This window comes from Periplaneta americana, chromosome 3 (assembly GCF_040183065.1).
Source record: "Periplaneta americana isolate PAMFEO1 chromosome 3, P.americana_PAMFEO1_priV1, whole genome shotgun sequence".
Classification (NCBI taxonomy): Eukaryota; Metazoa; Arthropoda; class Insecta; order Blattodea; family Blattidae; genus Periplaneta; species Periplaneta americana.
This window is the reverse complement of record NC_091119.1, coordinates 105,356,776-105,373,968: the sequence shown is the minus strand read 5'-3', so window position 1 is coordinate 105,373,968 and position 17,193 is coordinate 105,356,776.

The following is a 17,193-nucleotide window of genomic DNA, read 5'->3' as shown; positions in this document are numbered from 1 at the left end:
CCCATAAATAGGTTGAAAGATGTAAACAAGGTACGTTAGAATTGAACACAAGAAAGTCTTATACATATTCCGAACCAATAATTACAATTAATAATAATACATAAAATAACTTAATTAATAAGTGAACCTAATTTTACATTACAACCTACATATGTATAGGCCCTACATAAGTTTCAGATTGGTACGGATAATAATCTTTCATTTTACTCTCATCTCACTCACTGCACTGGCACTATGACACATTTCACTAACACTTTAGAACACATTTCACTTACACAATACAACACATTTCACTGACACTATAGAACACATTTCATTGACACTATAAATTATCATTGATCGAAACTATTAAGTACACTGTAAAACCATAACTTCACTGACTCACAACGCTTCACTGATACAACAGTTCAAATAAGACATACAGTTACATCCTTATTAATACTCATAAACAAAACTACTGTCTTTTCGAAAAACCATAGATTTAATTACCAATATGTTCAGTCAATTTAAGAGAGCACTGCATTATGATAATAAATACGCAGAAATTTGATCTAACAAATGTAACGTTTTAAAATTCCTTTTCAGAACGAAAATTTACAATTGTTCAGATGAAATTTTTGCATATTTAAACGACAAAAACTATTTTTATCATAATACACTGCTCTCTTAAATTGACTAAGCATGTTGGGAATTAAGCTAATTCAATGACTTTCTCAAAACACGCCATGAAATGTTTCACATAATTTTTTTTTTTTCAAAAATGAAGTAGAAACGAGCAAAATTATATTAAACTTTTTTGTTTGAAATATCCTAAACAGTAATCTCTTGAAATTAATAACATTACTCTCGGTTCATTGTGTATAATTCAGGGCATCCTTTAACCAATTCTATCAACATCTCATCTGAAAAAGTATTCAATTTTGCTGCAGACGACGCCATCATAAACAAAACGCATACGCATTCCGGTAACGTCGCGCTGTAAAAGTTAACTCAATTTAAACTTTCGTCGAGTCGCGATCTGCGTCGTGACGTCATGGAATTCTGCATTCCTATTGGTCCATAATTTATACAATGTCGCGTCGCTGTGTCCTGTCGCGTCATTGTAAACGATGCATAATTCATAATATTGAATTACATTAAAATAAAAAAATGCCACGTTTTAAACTCAAAATTTCTATTTAAGTATTCTGTTGTAGAAAGATGATCTATCTCTAAGTATACAAAAATGTTGGATATTCAGAGAGTATTTGAAGAAATAATGTTAATTGTATTATATATTTGTTATCTATTAAAAGCGATATCCAGAGAACTTGTAATAAAGATATTTAATTTCATAATGTATAGTCTCAATAATGTTGCTAATCTTGTGTTTATCTTATATGTGTTAGTGTCTGATGTAAGAGCGTTGTCAAATCAGCATACACGAAGCTCTGCCTCACAAGCCGCCACTGAAATCCTCACCGAACCAAATTAGAAAGATTTCCTACAATTAAACTGAAGCTTGGAAGCTACCTTATCCGGAAGTACATCCCTTGTCGTGTCGAGTAATACATATATAATGGCGAAATTATCTCACTTAGACTGCTTTGCTGCATCTGATAATTTTTAAATTTAAGAAGGCAGCAGTAGAATGCTGCCACTCGTTAGTGTGTTTAGTGCATTTTTCAAACGGGTCGTGCAAACTTAATACTCACTGTATTCCGACTAATATGAAATTTTAGGCAACAGAGAAGTATTTCAACCTGTCCCTTGTTTTGCTTAATTGATCGTCAGTAAGATAGAATATAAGAAAAATCCTCTCACTTAAACCTTTTTGCAAAATAATAGACTAAAATATTAAAATTATATCACAATGAAGCTAAAGTACATTTTGTTAGACAATAAAGAACTTTATTCTGTACGATGTAGGCCTATAGTGGTTCCTACAATTTTCCTACATCCATGAACAACTTCTCATGCATATTTTATTAGCAGAGTCCGGATATGAAATGCATTTATTGTTATAGACATGACAAAATACCAAAATTTTTAGCATTGACATTTAGTCATAATGTAATTTTAATAGAACAAACGTCATCAAATCAGTTGATTTACCTTATTTGTTGTTTTTATGTGTAATCAAAGTCACTCTCCCCTTGAACAGATTTATTGTTATGAAAGTATGCTTTATGCAAGCATTCAGAATGTTAAATATATACAAGCATCGACTGTTTCGTTAATAATATTTTTTTCAGTAACAATTTCAGTAAGGCATAATGTTACCTTGGTTTGGATTCGCTTTTCGAGGAGACGGGTTCATACACTTCTGATGGTAGAAGATAAAAAATTTCACTTTTTTTTCTTCCACCATGTTAATAATATCAAAAGAAGTGGTTACACAAATTTTGACCACTCGACCGCAATTACAGGGCCGTCCATAAAGTGATTTCCTCTGGGACCGTTTACAGAAAAAAACACAATTACATGGACATATTTATTGAAACAGATACAACAATTGTTGCTCTATTTGTCAACACATCCCCCACTAGAATTGAGACATTTGTCATACCATGGGATCAATTTTTATATCCTTGTGTCGTGGAAGTCAGCCGCCTGGGATCGGAACCAGCGTTTGACAACCATCTGTCGATCCCATGATATGACGAATGTCTCAATTCCGACGGGGAATATGTTGAAAAATAGCTCAACAATTTGCTGTGTCTGTTTCAATAAATTTTCCCAATGAAATTGTGTTTTCTTTCTGTTAACGGTCCTGGCGAACTTATTTTTTTACTGCCCTCGTAATTGTAGTAGAGTAGCCGAAATTTGTATAAGCACTTCTTTTGACATTTTTAACATAGCGAAAGAAAATAAAATAACTTTTTTATCTGTCCCCATCAGAATCTTTGCTTGTTAGACATGTTTGACCCATTTTGAGCCCTGTGTATGCGATGATTTTCCAAGTCCGACAAGTGTTCCGGGTGGCATTTGTGAATCCAATGCTGACAGGTGGGTCATCCTGTCTCATCCCCTGGTATAATCAGGCCCCATCCGCAAATGAATAGTCTGATAAACCTCAGGAGCCCGGAGATTAAAATTCATCCTATATAAAAATCGGTAACCCATACAAGATTGTATCTCAGCCTAATTTTAATTACTGCAGATAGTATATGAAATGAGTACAAGGTGGATAGTGTTGGTAGAATGATAGAGAGAGAAACGAAACTCCCGAGAAAAACTCTCTACAACGTCTGCTTTGTCCACCATGACCTAGCCGTGGATCGAACCCAGGCAGCCTGGATGGAAGACTAACGCGCTAACACTCGAGCCACTAACGCGGCAATTTTTTTTTAATCCAATGCCACCAGGTTGTCTATTCGACATTTCTGGTCTTCTCTCCTGGCAGTGGCTTAGTTGTAACCCACTTCTGAGTTTGGGGCGCCTGGAAAGCGATGATGTGATAGGATAATTATGATAATGTGGTGCCAGGAGAGGTCTTAAATCTAAACTTAACCTAAATTCCAGACCAAGGACGAACACAGGAATAATCCCCTTAAAGGAAAAATTCCTGTGCTCTAGCCGGGAATCGAACCCCGGACCTCATGAGTCAGAAGCTCTGACCACTAGACCATAAGGCTGGTCAATAATCTGAGATTTTAAAAGATAATATATTAGTAATAAGTTATTTTGAATGACAATGTGTATAAAGTAATCTGTTATCCATGTAAATAGACACTTGCACGCACAACAATTTGAACTTAAAATTAGCTATGAAATCATATTACTAAATTATATTACATTTTCAAAATTTATGGAATGTTATGTACAGCACGCTGTTAGCATATGTCCGGACTCTAAATAGTATAGAATGTGTACCTTGTAAATATACCCACTCCAGCAATTACGTGCATGAATAGCAATAGTACAAATGAAAGTGCTAAATTTTGCACGATTTTGGTCTAAGTTTCTGTGGAGGGAAATGGATGTTAGTAGCCCTAATGATTTACTGATACTCTGCTGGGACCAACTGCCAGGTCACTCCATCAAATAGAAAATCATCTACCTGATACATGCTCGTTTTAAATGAGAAACCTCAACAATCACTTCATGAAGTTTTACAATGCTATTTGGATTCTAATGTATCTTAAGTAATAGTTATTTTATTGAGAACGTAACTTTTATTTTCTAGAGTGGTTATAGATAAACTATCAGAGTGGCTTTTCAGAGTTCATAGGATAATGCAGCGGTAATAGAGAAATGGTTGAAAGTCATAGGACAGAAAACGGAGAATATGAGGAACATTTATCCCATAGTCTCCATTTCTCTTAAACAGTCGATAAGATTCCCTGAAGATCCTTAAATATCTTTAACTCTTCTTCTTATAGCCATCCTTTTAATGACATTAAGAGGTTAGGTACAGCTTACAGCAATAAAATTTTTGGAAATATTCAACATTTTTTTCTTCCATTATTGTATCATTGTACAACAATGAAAATTAGTATGTGTAAAACACTGTCCTTATGCTATATGAAAAAAATATTTTTACGATTAAAAAAAATTATTTACATTTTTTTTTAATTCAGTTCACTGTGCAGTGATGAAACGTATCCCACATAACTCAAAAACTATCCAACATTCTGTGATGAAATTTTTTGTGTGTATTTATGCATATCATATCTACATGCAAGATCACTTTTCTACCTTTGATAGATTGTCTGATAAAAAATAAATTCATTAACAAAAATGGTCAAATATTAGTATTTTCTTCTAACACAAAATAAAAAAAAATATATTATTAATTAAGGCATGTAGTTGAAAGTGCATGATATTGCAAACATGTGTTTCAGGAATAAAATAAAAGAGAGAGAACATGAAGAAGTTAACAAGTTTATGAGTTATGAGGGAAACGCTTCACCACTGCACAGTGAACTATCATCATTTTGAATTTTGAAAAAGAAATGTTATAAATAATTTTTTTAAATCGTAAAAATATTTTTTTCATATAGCAGAAAGACAGTGTTTTACACATACCAATTTCCATTATTGTACAAGTTGCAGTACTGGAGGAAAAAAATGTTGAATATGGTATTTCCAAAAATGTTACTGCTGTAAGTTGTGCCTAACCTCTTAACATTACGGTATTGCAATAAGGTGAAACAATCATTCGTAACTCAATCCCATCTCGAAAACCACTTAAGTATTTTTGCTATTACAAACTTTCTCACTTCTCTTGTCTTGAGAGCTGTTTTCCATTCTTCTTACCTAACAACAAACACTGCCACACAGCGTTGCCAACCCGATTCTTAAAAACCCTCTGTGAAACAGTGCAGAAACCGATAATTACTATATTTTCAATGTAAAATGGCATTATTTTGCCTGTGTAAGTGCTAAAAATATCCACTAAATCCCTATATCAGCAATACTAATTTCATAAATTTTACCCGCTAAATAACACTGAAAAACGCCAGATTTAGCGGGAAAACCGTTGAATTGGCAACACTGCTGCCACATGCTAATATATGCATTATTTAAGTATATACATATTCAGTTTTCCATCAGAAAAATTTGTGACTTAAGGGGATTCGAACCACAATATTCGTTCAATGTTGTGCGCCTTAATGGTTTTGTATATGAGGATGTTGATATAATTCTTGCTGGAAAAAAATAAACAGTAATAGAAACAAACAGAGTAGCTTCCTTGAGAGCTATAAAACACTGGCAAATAGGAAGGATTTGGTTGTTTGCTTTTTAAATCACCATTAGAATTATTTTTAGACTTTGTTGTTACCACTCACCATTTCTTTGATTGTTTAGCTTTGTATTTGAGGCGTACTTTGATTTCGTTTGCTTTTAATCTGGATTTTAACATAGATTATTATATTTCAAACCCGTATTTTAACCGGTAAGCAGGGCAAAGTATTTTGTATAGAGTGTCTTAGTCTTATACATATATTGGTGGTCGATTTTGCTGTTCTCTGTATAAAGTATGGGACTAAACCTAGTGGCTTCACGTTCAACAACACTGTGCATTTGCCGGTACTTCTACAAAAAATAGAAGAGGGACACAGCTTGTGAAGTTTGCACGACCTATATAACTTAGAGAGCTTCTCTTATCGATGATTGGCACCTCTCTCTGTCTCTGATTATCGTGAACGATTTTGACTGTCTATGATATCTGAAACAAAACAAGGTCGACACCGACTGTCAGGCACTCATGTCTTCCTGTATGCTAATGTCTATTACAATTGTACTGTGAAGCAAAGTTCAATTATTTTGGTAATACGTGTGCTCTTTAATATAACTCTATTGTGTATATAACAACTATGTACTTGTTTGTTTTCTGTGTTCTGTGTGATGGAGTTTTGGCGAGCTTTTGTCGGTGGTGGTGGTGACGGTGGGGGTGGCTGCACAGAATAATAATAAAAACAATATCTTTGTTCAACACAGATTTGCTGATATTTGCTAGATTTAGTGCAAGTAACCTTAATGAGGACATAACCGTTTCCATTGAATAAAACTTCCACAAACAAACCAATCAAAACACAGATAAGTATGCATTCCATCGGGTCTAGGACGTTTCGTCACAAATGTTTCGTCACAGTGAAGTTTCGTCCCCAATAATTCGTCGTGTGGACTGTTCGTCCCCACGTCGATTGCGTCACCGTTTTTGCTCATATATCAAATGTTCGTTACAGTAAAGATTGGGAATATTTCATAAAAAAATTAGACACAGTATCACTGAATGGCTCTTGTAATTTGAATATAGACAAATTTAGAAATTACCTGCAACATCGTGTCCAGTGGCCCTCAAAAATATGTTGTCTTCATTTTTGTAATCGTTTTATTTTTCCGTGATTCTTAGTGTACTTTTATCCAAATCAAGGTATTTAATTTTCTTGCGTGTAGTTTTTTCTCCTACTTTGCCGTATTTTTTTCTGAATTGATTCCTTTTTCGGAAGTTCCATTGCCGCCTCACTGGATACCTTGCCAAGATGTCTCTGTATGAATTGAGCTGTAGTCTCTGCCGATGTAGTGCACTTGAAACTGCCTTCATCAAATTCACACACACTGACTGCTACTTGAACTCTTCCCCAGTCAGGAGCATGGGAATGTCCAATAAGCTGTTCAACAATGGACTTCCTAGCGAGAGAGTAGATAACAGCGTTGATTTACATTCCTCACGCTAGTCACAACGCCATACGATGCCCCTTTTTTGCATCCTATATTTTCATATATGAAATCTCTGTAGGCTATATGAACTTCATTCCAGCACGTTTGGTTGAAGTGAATCTAATTTTACCCTCCATTGCTAAATAATACTAAAATTTTGTACAGTGGATCTAATTTCACTCTTCATTGCCAAATATTACTAAAAATTTTTCAGCAAGTATCCATGGAAACCTTAGTTATTTTTACCCCACTTCAATAACAAAGTTAATTGGAGTGGAAACTAACAAAAAAATCAACATGTAACAACTCATCCGGTGACAAAAGTGTAATCTGTGACAAACCTTCCGGTGACGAAAATGTAATATGTGACGAATCGTCCGTAAGATGAATCATTCGTTACGGATGATCTGGATCCCCATTCCTCATATTAAGGGATAGAGTACAGACCACTTATAATTCTCAGTAGTATTTCAACAACGAATCAAACATATGAGTAGCTTAATATCAAAGGCGGACATCTGACCACAGATCGAAATTTAGATAATGTGGATTCTTATACATTTTTTCATGCTCTTTTCAGTTATGGTGAACTGTATGCAATCCCTAATACTACATCTATAAAAAATAAATTGTGTTAAAATATTACAAAGAACTCTGTGAAACAAAAAGTGCCTCTAGATCAAAACTATGAAGACAACAGATGTCCGTCATTATTCTGAAAAAGTGTGAAGTGACTTAAAATTGAAACAACAGTTAAACTCTACTCATATTCCATAAAATAATCCTAACAGATAAATTCAGTACTCAGAATTGTAAGTGTGCTATCCTGTTACTGAATAACACAGAACTCCCTTGTAACTATCAATAATATCCTAGCAACAAATCACACACCTACAAATTAGTTATCATTATTTGTATCCGACCGGCTTTTTCTCTTTGGAGACTTGAAATCGAGTCTTACCAATCGGTTGCTAGCCGAGAAGTACTACGTTTAGTTGTAAGGCTGCTATCTTTAGCCTCAGGACAGGTCTGTAATTGGATAAACATTTCCTCTAATCGCGATGGAACGGCTATACCTCCGTGATTTTGACCCCAGATCCTCGTTTGTTCAGAAACGAGTTATACCACGTCAAGGTGAGGATGGGATTTTATTAGGAGACGATATACAGGCTGTTTCCGAGGTGGTGTTACTAATTTTCAGGGATGATGGCGAAGGACACATGTATCAATTTGAGATAAGGAACCCTGGTCCGGAAATGGCCGAGTCGAAAGTTACAAGCAAAAATAGTTCTGTGGAAATTAAATAATTTTATTCCTGTGTACACCTTATTTATGTGTATTTATCTGTACATCTTAGACATACTGTATTCATCTGACGTTGTTTACGTTGTCTACTTACAGCATTCCATTCACTGCGCTGTCCGAGGGATGGGGACAGGAAACTACACTAAAGCAATGCAGATAGCGTAATGTGTAACGGACATGGTCGATCCTGATATGCATGTCTGTAGTCAGCAGTGTATGTGTACAAGATGCATTGTCCAGTCGATCAGTCCTAATGAAATGGAGGATCACGAGAGCGGAATAAGCAGACCTGATTTTCGAATACGGATGACCCAATGGGAACAGTAGACAAGCTCACAGATTGTATCGGGACAAGTACCCACGTAGGAGACATCCGACCCAAATCATTTTTCCACGACTGTTCCAAAAGTTAAGGGAAGGAGGGCACGTGGTGCCAAATTACAATTTCATTTCCACACAACTATTTTTGCTTATAACTTTCGACTCAGTCATTTCCGGACCAAGGTTCCTTATCTCAAATTGATACATGTGCCCTTCGCCATCATCCCTGAAAGTAAACATCATATAGATAGACTGCCCTTCACTACTATTGTAGAACAAGTAAACTCATTTTAATGTTTAGGTTATAACTTAACATATTATCTTAAATAATGTGGTTTAATACTCAAAATTCAAAATTTTAACAAATTGCTTAGAATTACCTAGCAAGTTTTCAAAACAACGGAGGTCCAAACACACACAAGACTGAAGACAAGATACATTCCTTGTTATAGGAATGAAGCATGAAGGATGTGTTTTTTTTTTTCAAGATTTTCTACATTTAATAAGTTCGAATAATTTTAGATGTGCAGGGGACACGATTTTGAGGAAAAAGTCGTTCGATTTAGTTTTCAAGGAGGGGAGAGTTCAAAACCACTGCTGATTGAATTTTCATTTCGACCCCTTCACCTCCATCTCCACTTTTGAATTTAAAATAGCATCACCTATCTTCGGACATCATTTCAAATGGGATCACAAATCATACCCGTCTTTTTTTTCTAACCTTTCATTTGTTTCTGAGCTAGAGCCAGAAACCTAACATTTTATTCACAACAATAAAATTATTACAGGCCTTAAAAATAAATACAAGCCATTTATAAAAAATGGTAATAGAAACAGAATCACAACAACAGTTTACGACCTACTGAAAAATAGCCAAAGATTCTACACAGGGAATATGACCCTCGAGGTTAAAGCGCATATAAATAAATTTAGATTAACAAAAACACCGCCCGACAGTTTGACGACAACAAGAACTCTAGTCACACCATGTAAACTACAGATTTGTTTCTTAGTACACACAGTAAAAAATAGCACAGTATCTTCGTAATACGGTCTAATATGAACTAAAGTTTAATTCATTAAATGATACGTTTCTGGCTAGTATATGAAGGGGTGAGAATGAGACAGTTCAAAGCCACACTTGTAACAAAAAGGTTTTTTGTTTGAGTTCACTTATACATATGAGGCAACCACTAGTAAAATATTATAAAAATCACTAAAAAATGACGTAAGTCTACGCCGAAGAAATTATGATACCGCACCTAATAGCATTAAACTTCAATACACTCTCCTGTAGAATTTTATTTGTCTCTCTTAGGACTATATCATTCTCACCCCTTCATATACTAGTATATTTGTAACAAGTTATAAATAATATGCAATAAAATGAAAAGAATTAGAGACATTCTTTTAATATGTTGTCTGGCTTTAATTTAATGACGCAAATAGAAGACTAATGATTAGTTTCTCCAAGAAATGTTTAATTTGTCTTAACTAGTGTTAAATTAATAGCCTGTTTATTTTTAACGTTTTGTTTATGTATTTTCCATTTCTTCAACATCATTTTGTTTAAAACAACCAACACTAGTCTAACTATAACAATCGTTAACACTATTCTAAACATTCAATAGCAGTTGGTAATAATTTTACACATGTAAGGCAATTTTTTATTGGCTGATATTATTCTTTAAGTTCTGTATTGTAGAGTAAGTCATGAAACATGTATAAAATCATAACCTGGTACAGAGGGCATGATCTATAAAGAAGAAGACAAAATTAAAGTTATAGGTGACTACGATTGAATAGTAATATTATTACAAAGTAAGGTTATAATACTAACGCTAACATATGACTTCTCAAGGAAGCAATTTTTGCTGAAACCGGTTTAATATAATAGGCTACTCACTGTGTATTTTGAAATATTATTGACGTTGGCTATAGTTAGTTGAAAAGAGTCAGTATCATAGAAACAAGAGGAAATAGTAGATGCTGAATTGGAGTAAGTGGTCTATTTCTGTTTGTAGGATATTCATGTCTGGTTTAAATTTCTTGTAAAATTTTGAGGCCTACTTGTTTTGAAAATCTATATTATCACAAATTGAGTATCATACATAGTATATAACGTGGCACGTTAAGATCCCATATTTTCTAAATATTCAATATACGTATAATAGCTCAGTATCAAAATGAGCAGCCAATATGATAATTAGTTCACTTTTGAATATTATCTTTCCCGAGTGTCTTTTAAATTTTATATTATCAGTCATTCAGGAAACATTCCTTAAAGAGAGACATAAAATATTATTTTCACAACTTCTGTTTGAACAGCTATGATGTCATCTGCCATATTTAACTATCTGTCAAATGAGTTAACTGCCTAAAATCCTTTATTTAAAGTTAACAAACACTTAACAATCTGTTAAGCCAAACTACTGTTGAAGACATGAAAGAACTATACTTAACAAACTGTTTAGAGTTTAACATTCGTTAAATGTTGTGACAATATTTGAAGAAACCGGCCATAAGAGAAAGAATGTTGTGTTGAATGCAATTCGAAGACCCATTGCATAATTTAATATCTTGGCTATCCATATTTCTTGAGTTATTCGCTGTTGCAGAATGATTTACAGCACATGCTAATATATTTTTCACTTTCCTGTGTAGCTATGAGTTAAATTTTTTTATGCGCGTGGAGGGAAAGTGGGCAGAAAAGACTGTTGAGCATGTTGTGGGCTACTTGGGCACCTACCCTTGGGACGGAAACAGGTTTCATCTCGCTTGCTCATCTGTCATTGTGTTGTCACCTCGAATCCTCCAAGACATGCGCCTCAATCCCGTGGGAACCAGAGAGATTGCACAGCAAACATATTTCACTAAAAAAAAAATCGCCGTATTCTCACATCATTATGAGCTATATCATAAAGAATCTAGAGGACCAGCTGCGGTAGCATTGTGTAGAGCTGGTGTTATATTCTAATTGTCATGTATTTGATTCTGATCCTTTTTGTTCAGTAGACTTTCTTTCTTTTTTTAAGTTTCTTCCTGGAGACACAGAGTTATTCTAAATTTATCTGGTGTCAGAATGTGACAGATTATACAAAAAAGTTCCAAAATTTCGCCATGAAATCAATACTTTCTTGAAGTTTCTTTTTTACTTTGTAATTCCTACTGGGTGATCTATTTTTCAAGGCAAAATGAAATCGCTGTAACGTGATGGCAGTTCCTATTTACTTCACAGTACTCAATAAATATATTCCAGAAAGTTGAGAGTTTTATCCACATTAGCCTAGCCGTCCACTGGCACCGTGAACGGCCGAATATTTGTTAGGCCGTATACGGCCGAATGCCGGACAACCGGCAGAAGAGCCGATCGATCGTCCACTGGAGCCGACACTTGGGCCGTCAATTACCAGTTGTATGTCCTCGTGGTGCTACATGCTTATACTTAACACTTACATACATGCATACATACATACATACATACATACATACATACATACATACATACATACATACATACATACATACATACAGCCACCGGCGTGGCTCAGTCGGTTAAGGCGCTTGCCTGCTGGTCTGAAGTTGCGCTCGACCGCGTGTTCGATCCCCGCTTGGGCTGATTACCTGGTTGGGCTTTTTCCGAGGTTTTCCCCAACCGTAAGTTGAATGCCAGGTAATCTATGGCGAATTCTCGGCTTATCTCGCCAAATATCATCGCGCTATCACCAATCTCATCGACGCTAAATAACCTCGTAGTTGATACAGCGTCGTTAAATAACCAACTAAAAAGTACATACATATATACAAATGGCTTTTAAGGAACCCACAGGTTCATTGTCGCTATCACATAAGCCCGCCATCGGTCCCTATCCTGTGCAAGATTAATCCAGTCTGTATCATCATATCCCACCTCCCTCAAATCCTTTAATACTCGTATTATTCTCCTATTTACGTCTCGGCCTCTCTAAAGGTCTTTTTCCCTCCGGCCTCCCAACTAACACTCTATATGCATTTCTGGATTCGCCCATACGTTCTACATGCCCTGCCCATCTCAAAGTCTGGATTTAATGTTCCTAATTATGTCAGGTAAGTAAGGAATACAGCGTGCAGTTCTGCGTTGTGTAACTATCTCCATGGGTAAGTTTCATCATCTACACCTACACAATAAACTTCTAGAAGATAGTGCTAAGTTTTTCGATTACTATCGGATGAATGTTGATACAATTCAATATATTTTAATGTAATTCGTCCATCAGTCTCAAAATGGTCAAATTTCAAAGAAGTTGTACCACTTGAGAAACGTTTGTCAGTGATATTAAAGTAAGTAGTACATGAACAATAATTTGTTAAGCCTTAAAAGTTTTAGTTCACTTGTTTAATGAAAAAAAAATACAAGATCTAATTAATTTTTCGGCGTTCATGGCGAAATTTATGGAAACAGTGACCACGTGTTGCTCTGTTCGGCCGAATGAGACCGGAAAATCCCATCTGAATTGGATCCAATCGTCATTCGGCCGTCTTCGGCAGCAAACGGCCGAATAGGGCGAGTGTAATGGACGCTCGCCAATGCATTCTCTTGTTGTGGGATCATTCGGCCATATACGGCCGCTTTCGGTTCCAGTGGACGGCCAGCCTTAGATCTTAACGTACCCAACATTGCGTACAGAGCAATTCATATCGTGAGGTTTATTTCCACCAAGTGTGATATAACATCTCACGAAAGCCACTGGCGTATCTCACGCGGTAGTGCATTTGCCTGCTGATCCGGAATTGCCCTCGGTCGTGGGTTCGATTCCCTCTTGACCTGATTACATGATTCAGTTTTTCCGAATTTTTCTCCAATCGTAAAGCGAATGTCAAGTAATCTATGGCGAATATTTGGCCTCATCTCGCCATATACCATCTCGCTATCATCAATTCCAACAGCGCTAAATAACCCAGTACTTTATACAGCGTCTACATATAAATAAATAAATAAATAAATAAATAAATAAATAAATAAATAAATAAATAAATAAATAAATAAATAAATAAATAAATAAATCTCCCCAATAATATGTTTCAAAAGCTTTCCTTCAAAATAATTTATTCTTCGACCTAAATATACAGTATCTAAAGAGCATTAATCTTTATCTCTAATACGAAATGTAACATGATTGACGAAATAGTAACAGTAATAATAATAATAATAATAATAATAATAATAATAATAATAATAATAATAATAATAATAATATTTATCCTCTATTTTTAATTTAATTTAGTGAGGGACACTACGTCCCAGCACTACGACCTTTCATTATCGATTGTGCTAATCCTCAACCTAAGCAATTTCCGAAATCCACACTGGCTGACTACTACACTAAGGTTCGCTGCATACCCGGGTTTCAATCAGGCAATCCCACTCGTCCCTAGGCCAGCCCCTCCGCATGTCGCCAGTCGGCGTTCGATGAATGCTAGGGAATGACAACGAAACGGAGAGATGTTGACGGAATGATCTACGTGCCTGATATAGGGAAACGGGAGATCCCGGAGAAAAACTTAAAGTGTGACCTTGTCCGCTACAGGCCTGACCGGGACTCGAACCCAGATCGCCTGCGAGACTCCTAGAAAATAATTATAATCAAACACTACAAGGCCTGGCCACTCAGCCACCGCAGGGGACTATCCTTCAAGATACTAAACCATGTGATCCGTGTCCGTACACAAATGAATTCGTCAGGCATATCCTAAAGAAAATAGGTGTGGATAAGAAAGAGAGAAGACTGTGCAGCAATCTTTATATGAAACAACGAGCCAAAGTCAGGATAGGAGAAGAAATGTCAGAAGGAAATGAAATTGGGAGAGGAGTACGTCAAGGATGTCCTTTACCACCTACCCTGTTCAACATCTACTTGGAGTATATAGTGAAGAACTGTTTTCAGAATATGGGAGGAAGAAGAATAAAGTGCATAAGATTTGCTGATGATATGGTGTTGTTAGCAGGAGAGGAAATGACACTAAAGGATATGCTGCTGGAGCTAAATGACAGTTGTGAGCAGTATGGGATGAAGATAAATGAAAATAAAACGAAGAGTATGGTCATAGGAAGATAAATAGAGAAGATAAACTTGCGAATTCTAAATGACGCAGTAGAGCAAGTGGACAGCTTCAAATACTTGGAGTGTACTATAAGCCTAGATCATATATACCCAGATAGGTCGGACTTATAGGCTTTGACGTTAACAACATTTGTCAGGTTTACTACGCTGCCATCTAGTTGTTACATAAGGAGTCACGTCATAATTCCCATTTGAATTGCATTAGCGACTGTACTGCCATCTCGTGTTCGTTTACAGCGAGCGAGTGGCGATCCTGGCGGTTGTTCTCTTCAAAGTGCTGCCGATTTTAACATAGCAATGAGTTATCTGTTACATATATGATCTAGGCCAGCCGCGGCGAAAATGCGACTCACGAGCACATTGTGGCTCGCAGTGCTTTTCTCTCGCTTCCTACCTACAACCCCCACCCTCTTACTCACTGGAGTGTCAAACTCCGTTCTATTTGTATTTGTCTCGGACCTGCGAGTGCCGTATCGTCGCAATATCTCTCTCGAAACAATGTACCTCTATAAAAAACGAAAGTTTCAAGTAGGATGGGAGGATTCATTCTTTTGCTTACAATATGATGAAAATATTAAATGTATGATTTGTTCGCAAATACAGGGTGTTTAAAAAATACGGGGCATAATTTCAGGTATGTATTTCCCACATGTAGACAATCAAAATAGTTCATTACAACATGTGTCCGGATATGCTTTATTTCCGAGTTATGGCCTTCACAACATTGAAATTCACCGGAACGTTTTTCTTTCCGCAGGTCGTTGCCGTCAAAGGAGACATTAAGAGGGCACTCTGACAGTTCATTCCGAGGCGAAGGTTACATTCAGTGTTGTGTAGGCGTTAGACTGTGCGACATGTGTTCAAATCAAGAGCTGGCAGAGATACACTTCATGTACAGTAAGGCGGACGGCAATACTGCGCTGGCTCGTCGTTTGTACCAGGAGAGGTACCCACAGCGACAATGTCCAGATCGGAAGACATTTGTACGTCTCCATTACCGTCTGTGCGAGTATGGAAAATTTAACTCTCCTGGTTTGGGAAGGGGACGACCAAGATCTACAACTCCAGAAGTACAGGAGGAGATTCTGGAGGCTGTGAACATGACTCCTTCTATCGGCACACGAAGGGTAGCGTTGCAAGTCAATGTTCCTCATACGACTGTCTGGAGACTGTTGAAAGAGTATCAATTGTATCCTTATCATATCTGAGGACATACGCAATACTCCTGGAGTTTGGGATCGTGTTCGCAGATCAATGAGACATCGATGTGAGGTCTGTATTCAAGAAGGAGGTGGACATTTTGAACATTTTCTGTAATGACAACGACCTGCGGAAAGAAAAACGTTCCGGTGAATTTCAATGTTCTGAAGGCCATAACTCGGAAATGTAGCATTTCCGAACACATGTTGTAATGAACTATTTTGATTGTCTACATGTGGGAAATACATACCTGAAATTATGCCCCGTATTTTTTAAACAGCCTGTATTACTAGGAAAACGGTTGTATAACATAAAACGGCATTATAAGTTACTACATGTTACTGATGAAACATTAAAAGGTTAAGTGTTATTATTATTATTATTATTATTATTATTATTATTATTATTATTATCATTATCATCTCTGTACGTCGATTCTTTTACAGCAGATGTACGAATAATGCGGTTAGATTTTCAATTTAAATTCACAGATTTACAATGTGACGTTAAATGAAAGCTAGATGTAAGGACTTGACAGATATTGAACTTTTCAAATCTTTGGAAAAAAATAAATATTTGAAGCTTCGTTCTTTCGCTTGCTCTGTTGAAGCCATGTTCGCTGTAACTTACGTTTGTGAAAAATTATTTTCTACAATGAAAATAGTAAAAATCAAATTTAGATCACGACTGACAGACAAATACCTTCGTGATCAACTACGATTGGCAGTAAGTGACATAATTCCTGATTTTGAAACTTTGTCGCAGAGACATTCTGAAGACAGTTAATTTTAGGTTGTGATAATGTGTCCTATGTTTTCTTGTTCATTTCTTTCTTCGTTACGCGTCCTAAACATTAACTTCCCCTTCGGTTGTCCGCCTCCCTCCATAGGTGCTATGCACGTTGCAGCTTACACAGTGGCTCGGCGCACCATGGCCTTTTCGCCACGGCTGATCTAGGCTATAAGCAGTAACATGAGATGCTGCCAGGAAGTCAAAAAGAGGGCAGCAATGGTTAAGGAATCTTTTAATAAAAAAGGAGCAACTTCTGCGGACCTCTGGAAAAAGAACTAAGGAAGAGACTAGTGAAGTGCTTCGTATGGAATGTGGCATTGTATGG